This window comes from Rhipicephalus sanguineus, chromosome 5, assembly GCF_013339695.2.
Source record: "Rhipicephalus sanguineus isolate Rsan-2018 chromosome 5, BIME_Rsan_1.4, whole genome shotgun sequence".
Taxonomy (NCBI): domain Eukaryota; kingdom Metazoa; phylum Arthropoda; class Arachnida; order Ixodida; family Ixodidae; genus Rhipicephalus; species Rhipicephalus sanguineus.
Window position 1 is genome coordinate 199392385 of NC_051180.1, and position 9072 is coordinate 199401456.

General features: G+C 45.7%; 1 protein-coding gene across 5 annotated transcripts in view; it reads right to left on the reverse strand.

The window, feature by feature from the left end:
• LOC119394569 (amphiphysin) overlaps positions 1-9072 on the reverse strand; it is a 669247-nt gene that overhangs the window by 58228 nt on the left and 601947 nt on the right. The window lies entirely within an intron of this gene.

Sequence of the window (9072 nt, forward strand, 5' to 3'; positions counted from 1 at the left end):
GAGATAACTGGCGTCGTGCTTTTTTTGTTTGACGCGTTGACGCACACTGCGGTGCTCGATGCAGCGTCATTGTACTGTGTTTACACGTGCCTGCCACATCAATGCAAGCCATGTCCTCACAATCAAACATCCTATGAAAGTCGGATGAGGACCTAAAGAGGACGCCGACGGTCTTGGCAATATGCACCATTGTTGGGCACATGCACACTTGTCAATTCTTCGATTTGCGCGGGAGAGCTCCCGAAAAAGAGCCCCAACGCCACCACTTGATAAAAATGATAAAAAACGAGGGACAGCAGCTCTAAAATTTTATGACCTCCATGGATGAATGAATGAATGTTATGAGCGTCCCCTTTTAACGGGGCGGTGACCTTAGCGCTACCAAGCTGAAAAAAAAGTATTTTGTTTTAAGTCCAGTCAATGCCATGCCTACTTCAATTATAACGATCTTACTACAGAAGGTAAAAAATACCTAAATTCACAGCCCAACTCAAGCTGAAAAAAAAAGTATTTTGTTTTAAGTCGAGTCAATGCCATGTCTACTTCAATTATAACGATCTTACTACAGAAGATAAAAAATACCTAAATTCACAGCCCAACTCTTTGCCCCTTACTTACGGCAGAATGACCTTATTTTTGCAACTATTTATTTTGCTCATTATTTCTACTTTTCAGCCACCAATCTTCGAGTCATCTCTTACTTATTTTACCGCGAAACCCAAGGCTAGTGTATGTAGGCTAGTGTCCTAACATACACCTTGGTGGATATCTTCACATTCAGTCAGAACATGGCTCCGTCGTTTCCTTCGCACGGCATGCACATTTCTCTTCTTTACTGAATCTCGCTTTATAACTACGCGTTCTAAGGCAACCCGATCATCTCACTTCATACGATAAAACGCTTCCCCCTGGATTATCCTAAAATGCCTCCCCCTTATTTCATACTTGCCCTTTCGGTAGTTACTCAGAACTGTTTTTTTTTTCACTGCTGCTATCCAATAAATCCTTTCCGCCTCCGTGACTTCTTGCTTAACGCTCTTTGTTGACATATTGCTTACACAACCAGCCATATATTTACTAGTGAGCCTCCTCGTCCTTTTTCTCCACTGTGTGCCCACGCTCTTCTTATACAAATAGCGGAACACCTTCTCTGCCCATCTACTCTCCTACATATTTTTTAGCCTTTCTTCGAGCCTTGTTTTGCTCTGGGCTTCCCTCGCCTCCTAACCTGCCCATCCCATATAGCCCTTTACAGCCTCATTTGTCGTCTTCCCGTGAGTGCATAACGCGAGGCGTCCCACAGTCCTTTGATTTACATCCATTCTTGACTGCACCTATGACCTCATGCACACCACCGAGTTCCCAAATGTAAGCCCCGAAACCGTTACACTTTTCCACAGACCTCGAAGCACCTCGTACCTATTGTATCCCCATAATACTCTGTGCTTCGTTATTGCAGCATTCCTCTTTCCCTTTCATGCCGTTGCTTTTCCCTGCACCTCCATGCTTTTGCTCACGGTACCCTGAAAAACGCCATGGTTCTCTCGCACTAAAATTAGGGTGCGATTATTATGTTGAAAAAAAAATCAAATTTTGATCACAAATTTCAGGCGCAGGCGCTTTGGGATCGGGCTGCTAAGAAGGACTAGATGAGATTCATGCAGGCAGTGCTGCACAGGCGCGGTGCATGACCTGGCTGCGGAGCACGAGGTGGGTGATTTTGTGGTTCTTTTAGTCCCTGTCTGGTTTGCGCGATTCAACCCTTAGGTAATTAGAAATTAGCAGTGAAATTCGAGGGGGCGCTTGGTCGGGTGGGGGCGCTTGCTCGAAATTTTACGGTATCAAGCTAGTGAAACGAACGCGAGTGCACCATAAGTGTGGCATGTGAGTCATGTTTACATGACACGCACTTCATGATATTCATGTTACGGCCTATAATTTATGTTCATGATACACTCGTGTCACGCCGCACCAATTTTGGAACATATCAAGCAAGTGAAACGGGCTCGAGTGCACCATGAGCGTGGCTTCTAAATCATGCCACCCATAATATGCATTCATTATTATCATGTTACGCCCTCTATTTTGTTTGTCATACAGTCACATCCCGCCATACCAATTTTTATATCCACTTACTGAAATGGCTGCGAGCGCTCCAAGACTGTGTCATGTAAATCATGCATGTTATGGTTTTCATGTTACGACCTGTCATTTATGTTTGCCATACATTCCATGAGTAAAACAGCAAACACGTAGCAAGACGCAAAGAAGACACAGGACACACACTGTAACACTGGCCCATAGCATTAACATGCAACATGTTAATGCTATGGGCCTGAAACTCGTAACAGAAGATGGGTTGTTACGTTATTGCGCACCACTTTGAGGACGAAGACTGAACCACACGAACACAAGCGCTAACAATGAATAGATACCAACTGGCCCAAGCAAGTATCTATAAGATGGGTCCTTGCTCCGCTTCAGAACTGGAATTATAATGGCCTCTTTCCAAGAAGAGGGGATCTCACCGGAAGGCCACATAGCACAGTAGAGGGCAAGGAGGTTTTTTTTGTGTTTCAGGAGGCAGATGTTTCAACATCTGATATACTATACGATCGGCACCTGCGGAAGATTTATGGAGCAGTCTAGTGCTGCCTGCAGCTCTGCAAAGCGGAACGGTTGATGGTATGCAGTGCTGTATGCGTTACCGGAAAAAAAGTAACTAAATACGTTACTCGTTACGCTAGCAAACAAGGAACGCGTTACCGCCCTGCGTTACCCATAAAAAAAGTTAACGCGTTACCGTTACCGAAAAAAAGTAACGGATGTTACTTTTGCCGTTACTCCATAATCAGAAATTTTAATCTTAGCTGCAGAAACCCTCAACAGGAATTTTACAAAGGCCAACGTACCGATTTAGCGAGAACAATTCGCACAAATGTGTCGTTCCTTTGCAATACTGTACACAGTGGCCTGAAGTAGCCTGTACAGTTATATTTGATCCAAGGCCATTTTTCTCAATGTGACATTAAACATAAGACGATCGATGTCACCATCTTCAAAATTGGCTCGCGCGAAAATCGACAAGGACTAAGAAGGAACACTGATGTACAGGACAGGCGCTAACTCGAAACTAAGCTTTATTCAGAAACGTCTTCCTACATATATACAGAGCCGAGTGGCGCGCGCAGGCGCAATGCACATGACAGTCGACAATGCTAATCAGGATACCAAAACATATTCGCATCATAACCAAGTATCTAAGAACAGTCTTTCCTTACTGCGCAGAACAACAGAAGTGTCACTGATACATTCACGATCTTTCTTTTTGATGTGATAAGCCTCCATTAGTTCTCTCGCCAGCGCATTCCCACTTCTGCCCAGAATTCGAATGCTAGACAGCACTGGCTCACAGGCACAGGTCCTACAATGCATAGGCAGATGAAAAGTCAAATTATTTTTAACAGATCGCTCGTGTTCCCGTGCTCGATCGTTGACGCAACGACCAGTTTGTCCGATATAAACCTTGCCACAAGTGAGTGGGATTTCATACACGACGCCTACGGCGCATGTGACGTAGGGCCGAACGTGCTTTTTTCCGCACGTCGGTTTTTAAAGACGATAGTCTTTCTTGGGATACTTAAAAGGAGAAATTTTGGTCTGTCTGTCTTTCTGTTTGTCGGCACGTCACTCGATTCAGCCACCCGGCCAAAGTTGAACCAGTTGCTTACCGCCCACCCAGCTTGAACTGGTACGGCTGTTCATACTAGTGAACGTTGTCGATCAAAAAGTAAATATTACGCATATCTGAGGCGCAACATCACTAGGTAAGTATTAGGTGGTGTGTTCCTTTAATAGAAAATGCATACATACGTAATTCTAAAGACCCTAGTGTCTTAAGCTGCGCTGAAACTTGCCTTCCTCCGTGCCCTCTGAAGGAGCTCATTGTTGTGTTTCGGTTTCGGTTCTGTATTACACTGTACGAATGCCATGGGGCGCCGCTCTGGCATTCCTGCTTTACCCAGGCGACGTGTACATAAAAGAGTGTGTGGAGAGTACTCGTTGATTGCGGACATTTCTTCTGCTTCAGCGGTTCGCGCCAAACCGCGTGTTCGGGCTGGCTGGCGTCCCCGCCGGTCTTCGCCTGCTGCTGCGCCGGGACTACCAGCCCGCAACACAGCACTCATGTTTCCCGACGTATTGCGAGATGGCGTCCATATCTCACGCAGCACCTCTCCTATCGTCTTTAGACGACATTTGCAGCGAAGCACGCAGATACGCGGCCAATTTTTTAAGTGGTCCCGAAATGCGAGGGCATAGCCCAGCCAGTTTATGCGGCGCTGAAAAAACTATAGGTACATTGTACCTATTTGCCACATTTTTTTAAATTGTGTGCCACTTTGGGCACATACGGCACCGCTTACGGCCTTTTTTCTGCACGAGCAGAGCCAGGCCTCTTCTACCCCTTCAGTTTCTGAAGGAGGGTTTCGGACACAGCAGTCAAGTTCGAGCAGGGGAACCCAGCCGCCTGTAGGCGCTCAATCTGGCTATTAAAACTATCCTGAGCCAAGTGAACGCAGGACTTTGCCAGCACCGATACAAGGCATTCTGAGGCAATAGCTCGTTTTACAACCTTACATGAGCAGAATCAAAGGGTAAAAGCTCTTTTTGGGCTCGCGGAGAGTACTTCCAGCAAATATGCTGCCCCCTTAAAAGCATATTAAGATCTAAAAATTGCAAGGTGTCATTGTTAGGAAGTTCATGGGTGAAGGTTAAACCTTTTCCATGTCGTCTAAACAGGTTTAAAATATCATCAACAGCACTAGTATTCGTCTGGAAGGGATTAGTGCTTAAGATAAAGCTAATCACCATCGACGATCTCCGCAAAGAAAACATCACTGAGCAAACTTGCAGTAATTATAACGGCGTGATTCTACTGATAAAATTAATGTGCAAACTTGTAGCAGCAAAAAGTGCTTAAACGGCATAAATCCGGCAAAAAGTATTTGCGCGCAATTGTTTTAATCATTTTAACCTGCATAAATACCGCAAAAATTGCGACTGTGTATGTGAAGCCGTTCAGGGTCAGCCTCGCTTCCTCAGGAATTCAACAGCCAGAAAGCTAATCGCAGCTGCAGATAGCAAGACGCAAAACTAATTTTGGAAACGAAGTTATAAGCAGTGTCAAAGTATTGCGCGAACAACTACCTAACGTAACTGCAACTTTCTGAATGTAAGAAGCAGTTGCATTTTAAAGCTGTCATCGGACAGCTTGCCTCGTTTTTGGTGAATAAGTCCACACCAACCACCAACCTTGCAAGCACCAACCATAGGCGCTCAGCGGACACGCTTTGTGGTACTCCTGTATTCACTTTCAGAAAAAGCTCGTGAACGCGCGGGTTTTCTTTGAACCCACTCAGCGCGATGTAATGATGCACCAAAGGCACCGAGACAGTCGTTCATCTACAGATGGGCATGTTGCTGAGAATGTATTTCCGAAGAAGTCATCGTTGAGCTAAGGCAGACCGCTATACCCCGAGTCTTGGTCTCCGCAAGCAAAGAAAATCTCGACAGCTCGATTTTGACAGTTACGAGGACCGCATTTCGCTTGATTCATCGACGATCAACGACAACTTGAACCTCGATAGCACTGTAGCCGAAGCTAACAGATTCATTTAAGAAATTTCGAAAATTTCCTCCCCAATTGCAATCTTCCCTGCGCAACAAAGGACCCCGGCGTGGTCGCTTTCTCAACGGTTGGCGGGCCGACAGCAGTCCGCCATTGCTACGAAATAACATCGCGGAGAGCTCTGGGAAAGTAGCTCCTACGAGACGAAAAGATTTTGTGTAAAGTTCTTGAGATCCTTGGAATAAAAAGTAACGAATAAGGTCACACGTCGCGTTACCGAAAAATGGTAACGTAAGTACGTTACCCGTTACAGCTCCGAAATAGTAACGAGTACGTTACTAAGTTACTGAAAAAAGTAACGCGTTACCACCAACACTGATGGTATGCCTCATATTTTGCGGATTGTCGATCTAACTTCTGTGCTTCTATTCATGCTTTGTGTCTTTGGAATGCTTCAGAGTAGTGTGACGAGCTAGATACATATTCAAAATGTGCACCCAGGAAGTCTGCTTGGTCTTCTAAGCTTTCTCCCTGGGTATTTGCGAATGGTAATGAATACGTTGGCTGGCCTTTGACTTTTCTGAGCCCACTCCATACCTTTACCTCGTCTTTATAACATTTGATATTCGACAAGAACTTTTGCCAACTTTCGCGCCTAGCTTGCTGCTGCTTTCTCTTTCCCTGGAATTTGACATGCTTAAAGTTTGCCAGATTTTCCGCTACGGGAGAGTTACGAAGCAATGCCCATGCTTTGTTCTGCTTTTTACGCGCTTTCCAACACTCCTTGTTCTACCAGGGAGCACGACGTTTGGAGCCCACGCACCTCGCTCCAGGAATACATTTGGACGCGGCGCCAATCAAAAAAGCCATGAAATATTTAACAGCATCCTCTATACATAAAGCAGACATGTCGGCCCACGTCATGCGAGTAAGGGTTCGGTATTGTTCCCAATCAGCTGAGTCAGCCTTCCACCGAGGGGCCTGCGGAGGAAGAATATTTTCTATTGGTGTACTGATGATTATGGGTCACTGCCATATGGGTTGTTAAGAACATTCCATTTAAAATGGAGGGAAAGTGTTGGAGAGGAAATACTACGACCTACAGAGGACCTGTTAGCAAGGCTAAAGTACGTGGACTCTTTTGTATTCAAAAGACATGTACCAGAGGACAAAAGAGATTGTTCAATAAGTTGGCCTCGACCATCACGGAGAGAAGCACCCCATAGGCTATGTGTGCACTAAAATCTCCAAGAACTAAATTGGGTTCTGGGAGTTGATCTATTAATGATTGTAATTCGTGTTTCTGGAGCTGATAATGAGGCGGCATGCACAAAGAGCAAATGGTGACAAGTTTAATTAAAAGTAAGGCTCGAATGGCCACCGCCTCGAGTGAAGTGCCGAATGTTTGTTCGCTACACTTTTGTCAAGTATCACGGCTACACTGCCAGATGGATGTGATAGCATCGCTGCGATCTTTACGATAAATGACATAGTTACGTAAAAAGCTTAGAATAACAGAGAGCAGAGCTAGTTAGTAAGTATTCATTCTAAAAAGACAGGGCGTGCAAACACGGACACAAGAAAGAAGTCAGGACACCACAAACGCCGACTAACTGAATAGATGCACAACGGCGGAAAAGTTGTTTTAGTCGGCGTTTGTGGTGTCCTGACTTGTTTCTTGTGTCCGTGTTTGCACGCCCTGTCTTTTTAGAATGAATTACGTAAAAAGTCGGTGTGGTTAGAGTACAAATGTGTCTCCTACACACAGCACCTTTGGACTGAATTTATGCAAAGGTTCCTGGATATCGTCGAGGTTACGGCAGCTCACGAAAGCAAAGCGCCGACTTGTGCCGCCACAGCATGTTTTCAGATCTCTGTCATGCAATGCATACATCGAACTAGCGGAAAATAACTACACCGTGCAAAATACCGGCACGAACTCCGCCTGCCCGCAATGTCAGTAATGCCGGCACTAGCCACGTGACTACCGCCGGCCAATGAGGAGACAATTCCGGCCAAGTTCCACTCGCACAATTCTGCCAGAGAATATCCACTACCTGGAAGCTATTTCCGACGTCGCTGTGGCAATTTGACCGCTTGAGCAGAATACAAAAGTATGAATTCCCTTTTTCGGACTGCCCTATTCGAATAATCGGATGTAGTTGTCTTTTTTTCCCGCATGACCTTTATTTTTTAATGCACTCCGAAGTTGCGTGATCATCTCAGTGGCAAAAGCGGCCGCTGCCGGATGCGGCGCGCGCTTGGAAAGAACGCAGATATTGGCATTCTGGTGTGTTTGTGGCTATCGATTTAACGAGCAGCAGCACATCTGAGGACTGCCTTTTCGCCGGACAGCAACGATGATGCGAACCAGCCCGGCACATCAGTCCGCTTCGCTTTCTACTTCGGGCCTTCTCAGTTCGCGTTTCAGCACCAGCCTGAAGAAATGCAAGTGCGACTAAAAAAACCAAGCAGAAAACAAGAGTTTACTGTAAGGCGTGTGACGTTATGCCATGCTTTGCATCGAGGAACTGCTTTGCCGCATGACATGCCCAACTGTATTGCTTACAGTAGGATTTTTGTCGGGGAAGTCCTGTTCAATGTAAAAATGTGAATTTTTCAGACATGGTGCCTATTAGACGGCAGTGCATTTTGTACATCTCATAATTTCTGACATATTTTTTTCTTAGTAGACAGAAGCGTGTCCTTACAAACTCTGTTCAATTTTGTCAGCAATCTAGAATCTGGCAACTTATATCACTCGCATAACAAATGTAGCGATGCACATCACTAACGCCAGCGAAGAGAGAAGAGGAGGAAGACGAGGTTGAAATGTATCAATAAACCGACGCAGTCTGCATAAAAGCTTTACAAGTGTTAATGAGACTTGTACGCGCGAAAAGTTCATTCATTTTGCTTTTCGTTTATGCATATTACGTGCAGTAGTTCTTATCTAGTGTAAAACCTACACAGAACACCTATTTTCCCCGCGGCAGGAAATGAGTTAATAGAACGCTTTCCTGGGCGAGTTGGTTGGTGGTCTTAAAATAAAAGGAGAGCGCAAGAAAGACAGGAGAGCGCCTGTCCCCTCTTCTCACCTCTCTTCTTTTCCCCGCTCTTATTGTTGCGGACGATTGCGGCCGCGCGGTCTCAAAGAGACCAGGGGACCCGCAGCCACTGGGAGCTCGTTCCCATCACGACCAGACGAATAAGGTTTCGGTTAAGACCAGCGTTCGCAAAGTCACGGATAGTGTGGAACCCGCTGCTGTCGTCACCTCGAAGGCTACAACTCTTGGAGCGAAAGCTAAGGGGCAGAAGATGGACGCTGCACGCAGGTCTAAATGCCCAAGACACACAATAAAGCGACCCGTTCAAAAGTTATACATTTCTGGAGGCAAGTCAGCGAGATTCAACTGCTTCGTGATCGCCTTGGCCCCTTGGGA